Here is a 12963-nt window from a genome sequence, read left to right on the forward strand (position 1 = left end):
GAGATAGTTTAGTGGGCAACATAGTTCTCCATTTGTAAATTAATCAGGTATCTTATTTCTTTTCCTTTTTTTTTCAATCATTTGAATTTGAATCCTTGACAATCTTATCAAAATGATAAGAAAAGTTGACAAATCTTTATGAGCTCTTTGTTTATTATCTAACTGGTCTGGTAAGAAGTCTGATGTTAAAGAGAAGGTAAACACTAAAATGAAATTGAAGCATTTATTTATTTATTTATTTATTTATTTATTTATTTATTTATTTAATTTGAGAGCAAGCATGCACACAAGCAGAGGAAAGGGCAGAGGAGGAGAGTGGGAGAGAGAGGAGAGAGAGAATCTTAAGCAGGCTCGAGGCTCAGCGGGGCTTGATTCCATGACCTTGGGATCATGACTTGAGCCAAAATCAACAGTCTGACACTCAGCCAACTGAGCCACCCAGGCACCCCTTAGACTACTGTGGATTTCATATACATATAAAAAAATTAGGTTTAATTGTTCCCATTTAAAACAAGTAACTAGTGATGTCATATCTTAAGAAATTTGACTAATTTGCCATGGAAAACTGATCTTGGAATTATCTGATGCTTTTCATCAATATGTCACATTAGTGTGTTTCTGTGTTTTTTAAACCCCCCACATGTTCAATAAATGATTATATTCATCTTTTAAGACATGTAAGAAAGACAGGTAAGAATTAAAAGTACAAAACCTGCTAAAAAGAAGGAGAATAACAGATGTACAGAGACCTGGGATGAGATAATTTATGAAGCTTAGCAATTAAATACTGCAAGTTTCTTGGCAGCTAAGATATGATGGGAAATTCACTGGCTAACTCAGTTCTGGGTCTAATAAAAGAATGTTTCCTAGATAGACTGTTTCCATTCCCATCAAGTAGCAGACAAAATAAAACACAAATGTTACACAACTGTCAATATTTTTAAATATTTTCTGAGTCATTGGCACAGTATTAATATATAGAGCTTCAGGTGAATAGGAAGTTTGGGTCATAGGATTCATTGTATCCTGTTATTCTCTTAGACAGCCAAATAAATGAATGCAAGTTTATTTGTTTCTTAATCAATAGATTAAAATCATAGTATCTAATTATTAATAGTTCTCAGTGAGCAAATCATTCATTAGTAGAATGAACTAAAATAAAGAACATCTTTTAAAGTGACATTCAGTAAATATGACCTTTCTTTTACCTTTCTCATCTATTAAATCTGATGATAAGTACAGAAGGTACCTAATATATTGTCTATTTAAAATACTTAATAATAAAAAAATTTTAATTTCTAAAGTGATGAAAAATGCAAACATTGAAGGATCTATTTCCTTTTATGATCTTTATATGAATTAAGAGAACACTTGGGTAATTGCTAGTTCTCAGTGTATAGATTATAGCAGGGTGACAAAAAATGCTTTTTAGAAGCAACTTCTAGAATCCTAGTGCCACTTTATATCTGTGGAATCAGTTGTGTCTCTAAAGTAGGGGTCTGTAATCATGAGGAGGTGTTCTGGACAGAAAATAAAGTATCTCAGGAAGGTTTTAGGTCCCTTTTACCCTTCCTTTAAAGAGTTACACCTATCTGAAATCTCCTATAAATGGAATGAAATGGGGCCCCAGAGCAGTTGTGATAAGTGGGAAGGAGTGGGATTATAAAGGCAGGGTAGGCCAGACGTGGGCCCAGGAGGCCTGGAAGTTTGGAAATTAGCCTGTGAAAAATCTGGTGTCATTGAAGAATTTTCAGTAAGCAATGCCATGATGAGTTAGTAAGGGCTGTTAAAAGGCGTAATCTACCTGAAGTGCGCAGAATGAATTGTCGAGAAGAAAGTCTGCAGGTCTGAAGTAGCTGGCGGCCTACAAAAATAGTCCAGGAGGGAAAGGATGTGGGTCTGAAGAAAGATATTTACTGTCAGGAAGGAAAGATCTATGGTATTACGGAAGGTTACACAACATGATTTAGGTTTAGGGAGTGAAACGCAGAACTGATTCAAACATGATCGAAATGATAAGCATGGACTGAGTTCTGAGAATATCGAGACATATGGATGACAGAAAGTAAGTCTTGTCTAATATGCTGAGTTTGAGGTATGGATATGATGTCAGCATTATTCAGCAGAGAGCTGAAGATGCAAACCTGAAAGCTGAGAAATTGCAACGCAAGTACTATTTGGGAACCTTCCATATAAACTGCAACAGTTGCCTCTCCAAAAATGGATTAATTCTCAAGAGAAAGGCCACAGAGAAGGCCATAGATCTCAAGATCAAGCATAATGGAAAAGGCAAGGGTTTAAAAACGGAAGAGGGTTGGGGGCACGTGGGTGGCTCAGTCGGGTCAGCGTCCAACTTCGGCTTAGGTCATGATCTCACGGTTCATGAGTTTGAGCCCCGCGTCAGACTCTTTGCTGACAGCTCAGAGCCTGGACCCTGCTACGGATTCTGTGTCTCCTTCCCTCTCCGCCCCTCCCCAGCTTGCACTCTGTCTCTCTCTCTTTCTCAAAAAAATGAACATTAAAAAAATATTTTTTAATAAATAAATAAAAATGGAAGAGGGTTAATCAGAGAGCAAAAAAGGCCAGAAGGCATGGGGAGAAGTAGGTGAATAGAGTTTCAATCTGGTTCAGAGAAAAGGGCATTCGAAAAGGACAGATGGAGGTGGGGGTTGGGGGTGGAGGTCACAGAAAATCAGAAAAATGAGGGCTGTGGTTGGATCCCAATACATCCAGCTTCCAAATCCATTTGCAGAAGCAGCAATTTTAATGATTTCCTATTTGTCTCAACTCTTGACAATAAATCTCTTGGTGAATGTGATCCTGTTTTGCATAGTGGAAAATGCATATTCCCCAGGGCACTGAGATTTTCCACCTCCAATAACTTTCTAGAATACCACATGTGTCTGACTGGGTACTTCATGTGCTCCAACAATTCTTCTCAAGAACATTCCAAGGAGCAATAAACTCTACTTGACCAGAAAATATAACTGTTTATGACCATTTGTATTTCCTGTAAGTAAGCCCGTGGATGCCTAAGTTATTTCTGGGAATCACAGATTGTGGTGCTATTATGGGACATCTAACATTTATTGACCACCAACTGTGTGCCATGTATTGGCTAGCATTTCCATAATTATTCCTTTATTTAACATTGACAATAATACTGCAAGTTGGACATTATTAAGAATTATTGTTCCTCGTTTTTTTTTACTATTATCCCAAGATTGTTTTATTCCCCTTGTAGTAGAAAGAAATATCTCTATACCTTTAAAACTGAGAAAAGGATCCATTCTTGGAAACAAGAGATCAAAGAATCAAAATTAGAAACATTTTAACCCTAGAGAATAATATTTATCAGGCTATATATCACCTATTCTTCTTGTTTGATATGAGTAATTATTTGAAATTACCTATTATTGGGAATTTCATCTAGTAAAGATAAAATCAAACTTCTTATATAAATGAGAAATGCCATAATTTCTAAGACTAAAGAGTTTTTTACAAAGTCAATTTATTTTGCTCAAGTACAATTAAAACTATTAATTTGAAATTCGACATAGTAGCTTAGCTATTATCTCTTGCATCTGGTTTACCAGAAGTTGACAGTGGCTTCTTTTTTGTTTTTAACCTATTAGCTTATCTGAGAAATGTATTATCATTTATACTTAAGCCCAACCTATAAAGTAAAAATAATCTACAAATCTGAGAAGGTGTATTTCACCCCAAAAGTAAACAGGGTATGAAATTTTTCATGGCTGTTAATTTGTATAATTGGAATACTATATACTTCCAGTATAATTAATGAAGAGTTGGGTTATTCGTATCTTCTGAAAATCCAGCTTATTTTGCCCTCTTAATGATAAATTGAAGAGGCTGTCATTAGCAATATTTCACAGGTGCGTTGTGATTGAAAAAATTTTTTTATTATTTATTTATTTTGGGGAGAGTGCAAGGTGGGGAGGGGCTGAGAGAAAGGGACAGAGAGAAGTAGGCTGTGCACTGGCAGGCTGACAGCAGTGAGCCTGATGTTGGGCTCAAAATCACGAACCACGAGATCGTGACCTGAGCTGAAGTCGGATGCTCACCCGACTGAGCCACCCAGGAATTTTTTTTCTTTCTTTTCCAGTTCAGCATTTTCCCCCTTTTATGATTTCAGAGTGTAATCATAAGTAGTTTGAAGCAGAAATATAGTAGATGATGCAATACCCTTTGTCACCTGCGAGCCCTGAGTCGAAGAATGAATAGAAGAATGAATTGAAGGATGGTTGAATAATGAATCATGGGCAGTGGAAAAGGGTTGACAGGTGGGCACTAGGGAAAAGGGAAGGCAAGGAGGGAGGTTCAACCAGGTGCCTTTCTCCAGATCCTAGGGACTGCAGGTGTATGGGCCATTAGTCTAGTGATTACAGACAGTTTCAAATTCAGGAACCAGTCAGCCAAATCACATCAAGCAAAATATGCTATCCTGGCAGGAGGTAGAGGCCAGGGAGGCTAGTGAGCAGAGAGCTAGAGAACCCAGTCTGAACCTCAAGAAGTAAATGTGTAAGCCCAAGAGAATGCTAGAGGGTGCCAGACAAGAATGTGATCAGCAAAGCCTGGATTGGAGGTCAGCTACATAGACAAATTGAAGGTAAGATCTAATGAATAAGGAAAGCCATGCACAGTGGCTGAGAGAAGTTGAAATGCTCCCCTGTAGGGTCTCGGATCCTAATAGAATGAAAGGGAACTTACAGGATGTCAGAGTTACTGTATATCTCATAAATGGCTTAAGCCTTTTATGAATAATTAAACTGAATTACCTTAAACACAAACTCAACATATACCAAGCAGCTATTCTTGGCACTGTGTGAATCATCAGGAATATAAAAGTGAGACATGTCCCCTGTACCGCCCAAATGCATAGCGAAGGAGAAAGTCTTGAAAGACAATAAAAATAAAGCAGTAATATGAAACAGAGATATGAACACAGTGTGGAATCATCATTAAAATACTCTGAGAGAGTAAGGGAAGGCTGCCCAGAAAAGGAGCATGTGAGCTGGGTAAGAAATAGGCTTTGCCAGCCACGAAGGCATGAAGTATGACAGTGCCTGGTGTTCCAGACATGGTGAAAATGTATGGGTAGAATGTAAGATCTATGGGAGTCAGAAGGAGGGGATGCAGAAGGATAAGAAGAGGGATAAGCAAACGGGGGCCAGACAGAGGCAAAAGCTGTGGTTAGCCTTATCTGTAGGGCAGAGGTTCTCCAAAGGTAGTCCCGGATTCAGTTTCATTGGCATCACCTGTGAACAGGTTAGACGTGAAGATTCTCAGGTCTATCCCCAATCATACAGCATCAGAAGCTGGGGAAGCAGGGTTTGAAGGGACAGAAATCTGGGTTTTAACGACTTTTCCAGGTGATTCTGATGTACAATGAAGTTTTAGAACCTTTCTGCCTCAGGAAGAAATGAGAGTAAGCAAGGGAATGATAAGGTCCTATTTTGTTCTCAGGGTGAAAACTAGCCCAAATATGGAGGACGAACCAGATTAATGGCTGAAGACCATAACTATTGCAGAATACAAGGAAGAGAAGCTGAAAGCCAAATATTTTTAATGAGAAAATATGGGGCAGATTTGATACAGTGGTTAAGTTTCTTCATGGTCTGGCAGCAATTTGGAATGGCTTATTAGGGGAGGACCCAATAACCCTAATGTTGAAGTACTACGTCTATTTTTTTTTAAGTGTGTTTATTTTGAGAGAGAGACAGTGGGGGAGGGGCAGAGAAAGGGAGAGAGAGAATCCCAAGCAGGCTCCACACCATCTGTGCGAACCCCCATGCAAGGCTCAAACTCGTGAACCATGAGTTCATGACCTGAGCCAAAGTCTGACACTTAACCAACAGAGCCACCCGGGAGCCCTACTGGTGTCTATTTTTTAAGTTTCTCATATCGTTCATTCAACATTTTTCAGGTTTTTTCTTATTTCTTACATAATTGGACACAAATGGCAGCATTATTTCCATAACAGGAGCAGAGAAGGCAGAAGGAGAGAGCCACAGTACTGCCTAGGGTAGGCTCCCCTAAACCTGTGTGTCTTTATAATAAACCCTGGAAATCTTTCCATTATGGACTGAATCATGTCTCCCCCCAAATTCATATTAAGCCCTAATCCCCACTGTGATTGGAGGTAGTAAAGGTTAAACGAGGTCATAAAGGTGGGCCTTAATCTGATAGGACTGGTGCCCTTAGACGTGGAAGAGACACCAGAGACGTGTGTGTGTGTGTGTGTGTGCGTGCGTGTGCATGTGTGAACCCAGAGAAAAGGCCATGTGAGGACACAGTGAGAAGGTGTCCCTACAAGCCAGGAAGAGAGATTTCACCGGTAACCAATCCTAATAGCCCCTTGATCTTGGACTTCCAGTCTCCAGAACTGTGAGAATATAAATTTCTTTTGTCTAAGCCACCCAGGCTGTGGTATTTTGTTTTGGCAGCTTGAGCTAAGACACTTTCATAGTGGAAAGAGTATGGCCTCTGGAACCAAACAGATGTGGACTTATATCCCAGCCCTAGCATTTATTAGCTAAATTTTGTGCCTCACGTTCTTCACTGTAAAATATAGACAAAGAAGATAATATCCCCTCCTCTAGTCATTTATTTCTTCAGAAATTATTTATTGAGTGCTTAACTCTAAGTATATACTCAACAAAAAATTGCTATGCTCTAAGGCTGCAATAGTGATTAAAAAACAGACACGGTCCTTTACTTCCCGGAGCTTATGATATAGAGAGGGACATATAATAATGAATGCATCTCACAAATTCATGTTAATTTGTAATTATAATTATGGCCATTATAATTATGATTAGTGCTACATGCTAAAGAGACATGCCTCACTCAAGGCCATGCCCCTTTCTAGGATGGCCATCTACCAGTGCTTGGTCAATGCGGGGCTATGAAGCCTAGCCCCCTTGCCTCAACTCAGGACAAGTTCAGAAAGGTCATCCAGCTTCAGAACTTGGCCAAGTCCTTGTTAGGACTACACCACAGCTCATCTCCTTCTTCTACCTAATCCTGTTTCCTTCTCTTCTCTCCCAAAAGTCTTGACCACCAAAGCACTTTCTAGCAAACTTCTGTGTGCTAATGTCCACCTCAGCATCCGCTTCCCTCAGATCCAACATACGATGCAGGATAGTATGGAATAATATAAACATGCTCTGCAACCAAGGATGGGAAGTCAAGAATCATTCTTTAGTTGAACCTGGGGAATGGGATATGGGCCCCCATAGCCCATCCCTCATCTGTCCGCTCCCGAACTAGGAGCCAGCAGGCACAGAACCAGGATGGACAGGGCAAGCGACACTGCTCATTGTCCTGACACACACCAATCAGAGACGTTGTCTTGAGCCTTCTGTAAGGTCAGTGCTCGAGTATGCTGAGACATAGCCTCATACAGGAAGAAATGAAACATCAGCTGTACTTTCATGTTACTTATCCACAGTTTAAGAGTCAGTTGAAAATGAAAAGACTATGCCACAATCACAGAATTAGGCAGGGAGATGGACAGGACAAACAGCCTAGAAATAGATCCAAGATCAGAAAAAAACTGAAAAGGAAAAGGTAGGTTATTCAGTAAATACTTCTCGGAAAACAGTGTCCGAAGAATTGGTTAGTCATTTGGAGAAAAAGAGAGATATTTATGTCTCATCACAATAAAATGAAATAAAGAGGAAGAAAAGAAAATAGCTGTAAAATAGCAATCTATTTATTTAAAGAAATAGAAAATAAAAAATATAGAAGATAGAATGGGTTATCTCTCACCAAGAATTAAATAAGGGGATAAATAACCAAAAAAAAAAAAAATACTGCGTATGTATGTGAGTCTGTCAAATTATTATTCATAAAAATAAAAGGAAAACAACAATGACAATAAATAAATAATAAGTGCCACAAGGCTTCATATAAAAAAGCAATAGACAAATCAGTAAGAAAAATGGTAGTGGTTTAGTTTAAAATGGGAAAGAATATGGATAAACAATTCATAGAAGGAAAATAAGGCTATTAAAAATACATGCAAAATATTTATCACTACTAATAAAAATTAGTGAGTTGTAACAAAATGCCTGTTTGCATCAATTTAGCAAATATCTTTAAAGTGACTTTACAGATACCATATGGTTTCACTCTTATGTGGATCCTAAGAAACTTAACAGAAACCCATGGGGGAAGGGAAGAAAAAAAAAAAAAAGGTTAGAGTGGGAGAAAGCTAAAACATAAGAGACTGTTAAAAACTGAGAACAAACTGAGGGTTGATGGCGGGTGGGAGGGAGGGGAGGGTGGGTGATGGGTATTGAGGAGGGCACCTTTTGGGATGAGCACTGGGTGTTGTATGGAAACCAATTTGACAATAAATTTCATATATTAAAAAATAAATAAATAAATAAATAAATAAATAAATAAAATAAAAATGAAAAAAAAAAAATAAAGCGACTTTACTTGGTGATCTGTCCACAGCAATTAGCACAATAATTCCACCTCTAGGAATTATCCTTCAGAAATAAACAGAGCTAGAGATGAAAACTTTATTTTTAGAATATTCACTTCAGTGTTAACCTTAAAAGAAAAACTAGAAGCAGCCTAAAACTTCAACAATAGATAAACAGTGAAATAAAGTGTGGTAGCTAGACACAGGTGACAATAGGAAAAGAACAAATAGCGAGCTGGGGTAATCCTGGAGACAGTAGGATTTTGTGTGTGTATGTGCCTGGATTTTTGTGTATTCTCAAAGGCACATGGCATACTTAGGCAGAAATTGATTAGCTATCGACTGCGAGAGGGTGATAAGCATTTACAAGGCACCCGATATGTTAGGGATGTAAATTCTGGATCAGATTGCCATATGCTCCCATCCAGTTCTGTTGCTTGTATGATTGTATTCTATGGGCAATGAGGGAACCATTATTAGGGCTTTGAATTATTTGGACCATGTCTTTGAGTAGCAAAGAGCAGGAACCAATTTGAAACAGTTTAAACAAAAAGTCAGAAGCAATGAATAAGTGCTCTTTTCGCCTAGGTAACATGCAAGTGGATGGTCTTTGAATATTATCCCAAGGAACAGGAGGGAGGGTCAGGGAAGAGTGAAGCAGGGGAGGAAGGAAAGGTAATATGTGCATGTTTTAATGGGTGTCCCATTTCACGGGTGACTGGTTAGATCCCATGAGGCTGTTGGAGGGGTCTGATAAAATGTGCTGCAGGGGGCACCTGGGTGGCTCAGTCAGTTGAGCGTCCGACTTCGGCTCAGGTCATGATCTCACAGTCTGTGAGTTTGAGCCCCGCGTCGAGCTCTGTGCTGACAGCTCAGGGCCTGGAGCCTGCTTCAGATTCTGGGTCTCCTTCTGTCTCTGCCCCTCCCCAGCTTGCACTCTGGCTCACTTTCTCTCAAAAATAAATAAACATTGTTTTTAAATGTGCTTCAGAACTGAAGCAGGAATAAAAAGTGGGACACGTTTATCCGTTGGATTCCATTCACTATCGATCAAGATGACCGCACAGGCATTAACTTCCCCTACACTTCTGAGTTGTAGACGTGTGACGGCTCAGAGGATCCTCATGGGTGTTTCATGCAGTAGTGTCAAAAAAGCAAGTGAGAGGTACAAGGTACTACCAGCTTATGTTAAGGTATTAGAAGGCTTACAAAGAACTAGTGGCCACATGCAAGAATTGGGGCTGAGAAGATTTGCAGTCATGTATAAGACATGTCCTCATATAAGTCTTTGGTAGCTCAAAGATCCAAGACCCAGAAAGGCAGACACAGAAATGAATCTCAGAGCAGCTACAACCTGAGTTTCAAACCCTGTATGGATGTTCTCAATCTTGAATCTCTGTACCTTTTTTGTTAGGCATCACCTTTCCTTTTTCCTTAGCGATAACTTTCTCTACATGGCAGAAAACTAGTCTCTCAATGGCTTCTACATTTTGCATTTTAAAATTCCACCCTCAGGAGACGAACTGGTATCCTTAGATCCACAGCTAATATTTTCTAGGCAAAACTCTACTGGTCTGTTCTAGGTCATGTATTCATTCTTGGACAAATGAATACGGTTAAAGAGAGATGTCATGTAAGAACATGAAGACATTGGCAGAAACCAATCTAATAAAATGAATTAGGGGAGGAGCAGTGTCCAAAAGAAGAACAGGATGCCAAGCCGGCAATGCCATAAATTTGCATCTTGTGTTCTAAGTGAGGGGGGTGTCTTGACCAGAAAATATTTCTTAAAGCACGTAAACCTGAAAGTTATCTTTAGCCAAAGATCAGAAATGGCAAAATGGAGGCTGAATTAAGGTAGAGGTTAGGGACAGGGAAGAGATGGAAGTGATGTTAAGGAGTAATAATCGGTGGGTCATGTAACCCATATTAGTTTCACATGGTGCCCCTATATTCTCCAGTAACAGGAGCTTACTACCTTGCCAGATGCCAAGTCCTCTGAGAGGTGCTACAGTGATGCAGAAGATACAGTCCCTCCCCTCAAAGGGCAGTCACATGGCTTAGCAACAGCAATATCTCATTTCTATAGGAAGCCTTTCATCCATACCTTGGGATCCCTGGCTCCATGACGTAGAACTTAGTTAATGAAATAGATTTGTATAAGCACTCTTCTTTACTGAAGGTCAAGGCCTGAACTTTTGGGAGCTCTTCAGTTGGACTTATTGCTTCATGTCCTATTGATCAACATACCAGGATCAATGATATAGGATTGTTTTGTCTGAGCGTATCGCTAGGGAGAAAGCATCAAAACTTGATAGCAATTCTCAACACTTGATTTTTATGTCCTTGGATGTTGTCTATGTGGTCCCAACTAATAGTGGCCAATCTAGCTATTTCTTTTCTTTTTTTTTTTTTAATGTTTATTTATTTTTGAGACAGAGAGAGACAGACAGAGCATGAACGGGGGAGGGGCAGAGAGAGAGGGAGACACAGAATCTGAAGCAGGCTCCGGGCTCTGAGCCATCAGCCCAGAGCCCGACGCGGGGCTCGAGCTCACGGACCGTGAGATCGTGACCTGAGCTGAAGTCGGATGCTTAACCGACTGAGCCACCCAGGCGCCCCCAATCTAGCTATTTCAACCATATTTGTGGTTCATGATGATTAACCTATGCCTATTCTATACAGAAAATGCTATCGACTAAGACTCCATTTGTCTTTCTCTTATTGAATAATTTCTAAGAAGTTACTTCAAATATAAGCATTAATGTTCATGTTTATGTTTGTCTTCTGAAAGTCAAATTAATTTCACCCTCTGGGTTCCCGCATCATCTTCTAACATGTTGGACTGTAATTATTTGTTGATGCGTTTGTCTTACACCCCCTGTACTCTGAGTTCTTTAAGGGCAAGGACTTCATCTTACTTATTTATTCCAGGACTCAGCACAGTGCCTGGCGCATGGAACGTTCTCCGTCTTGGGGGAGGAGTGGGTAATGAATTCAGGAAGTTTGTCCTCTGACAGATCGATAGTGCAGAAACATCTGGAATGAGTTGTTAGTTTTCACTAACTTTATTTTCTCTAAATAAGCAAAAGATCCTTGAGACGTTTTCAGTGCAGCTGGCCATCTAACCAGAATGTCATTGTCATTTCAGACACACTGTACAATGAAAAGCCCTTCTGTTTTTGTTTGTCAACTTTGCCAGCTCCTGTGAGAAATTCTACAAAGGATCATGGCATCTGCACAAGACAAGGTAAGAGAAATCTAATATAACTCATGTCATAGTCTTATCATTATCTTTATTATCATTTTTTTTTTTTAGCATTTTTTAGGAATAGAAGTCTGCGACCCTAGAAAAAATTGTGGTCTGCTTAAAGGAGGCCACCCAGAAAATAATTCACAGTAAAAACAAAACATAAAAAACCTTCCACAGAGGTGAGAGGTGATTTTTTTTTCACACTTTTTTTTTCTCACCTGATAAGTGATAGGGCACACTGTTAAATCTCCTTTGTTCATTTGAAGGGTGTTCACATAATACTGATTTAAACATATTGTTACCCAGATTTCAGCCTTGAAGGCAGAGTAGCTCTGAAGTATTACATCAAAAAACCCCTGAATATAGTGCAATAGTTCAAAAGAACTGAATTCTAAAAATAAAAGATAATCATCACAGCGACAAGAGCTAGAATTTAGCAATGGCCTGCCGTGTGCTAGAAACCGCTATCACTGTTTGTTACAGGTTTTCTTTAATGCTCAAATAAATTAGGCGGGGATGGTGTGACTGAGGACACTGAGGCTCAGAGGGAGAAACGATTTACCAAATCTAAATTAGAAGTGGGAAAGCAGATATGTAGATACATTCAACCATGTGAATGAGTCTCACAGCTATTGACTTGAGCAAAAGACACCAGATATGGTAGACTACACTGCACTGTTACTTTCATATAAGTTCAAAAACAGACAAAACTGATCAATTCTCATAGAAGTCAGGAGATAGTTATTTTTATGCAGGGCTTCACTAGGAGGAGGTATCAAGGAACCTTCTGGATGACTAGAAATGCTCTAGGTCTTGACACAGGTGTGGTACAAAAGTGTATCCATACATGAAAATTTTTTCAGCTGCACAAAGAGTTGTTCCCTTTTCTGTATATAAATTATATCTCAACAAAAAGTTATGAACTATGGAAACGATCCCTGAAAGTATAATTTGTTTCAATAAAAAAGTTAAAAAGTAAAAGAAGGCAAGAGGAATTAGAATTTAGCTCTGTTTGGTTCCAAAGTCCCCTCTTTCCACTACACACTCTTTTTTTTTTTTTAAGTTTATGTATTTATGGAAAGAGAGAGAGAGAGAGAGCAAGAAGAGGATGAGCAGAGAGAGAAAATCCCAAGCAGGCTCTGCACTGGGAGTGCAGAGCCCTATGTGGGGCTCCAATTCACAAACTGTGAGATCATGACTTGAGCAGAAATCAACAGTCAGACACTTGACCGAGCCACCCAGGTGCCCCAAC

Source organism: Panthera tigris, chromosome C2 (genome assembly GCF_018350195.1).
Source record: "Panthera tigris isolate Pti1 chromosome C2, P.tigris_Pti1_mat1.1, whole genome shotgun sequence".
Lineage (NCBI taxonomy): Eukaryota > Metazoa > Chordata > Mammalia > Carnivora > Felidae > Panthera > Panthera tigris.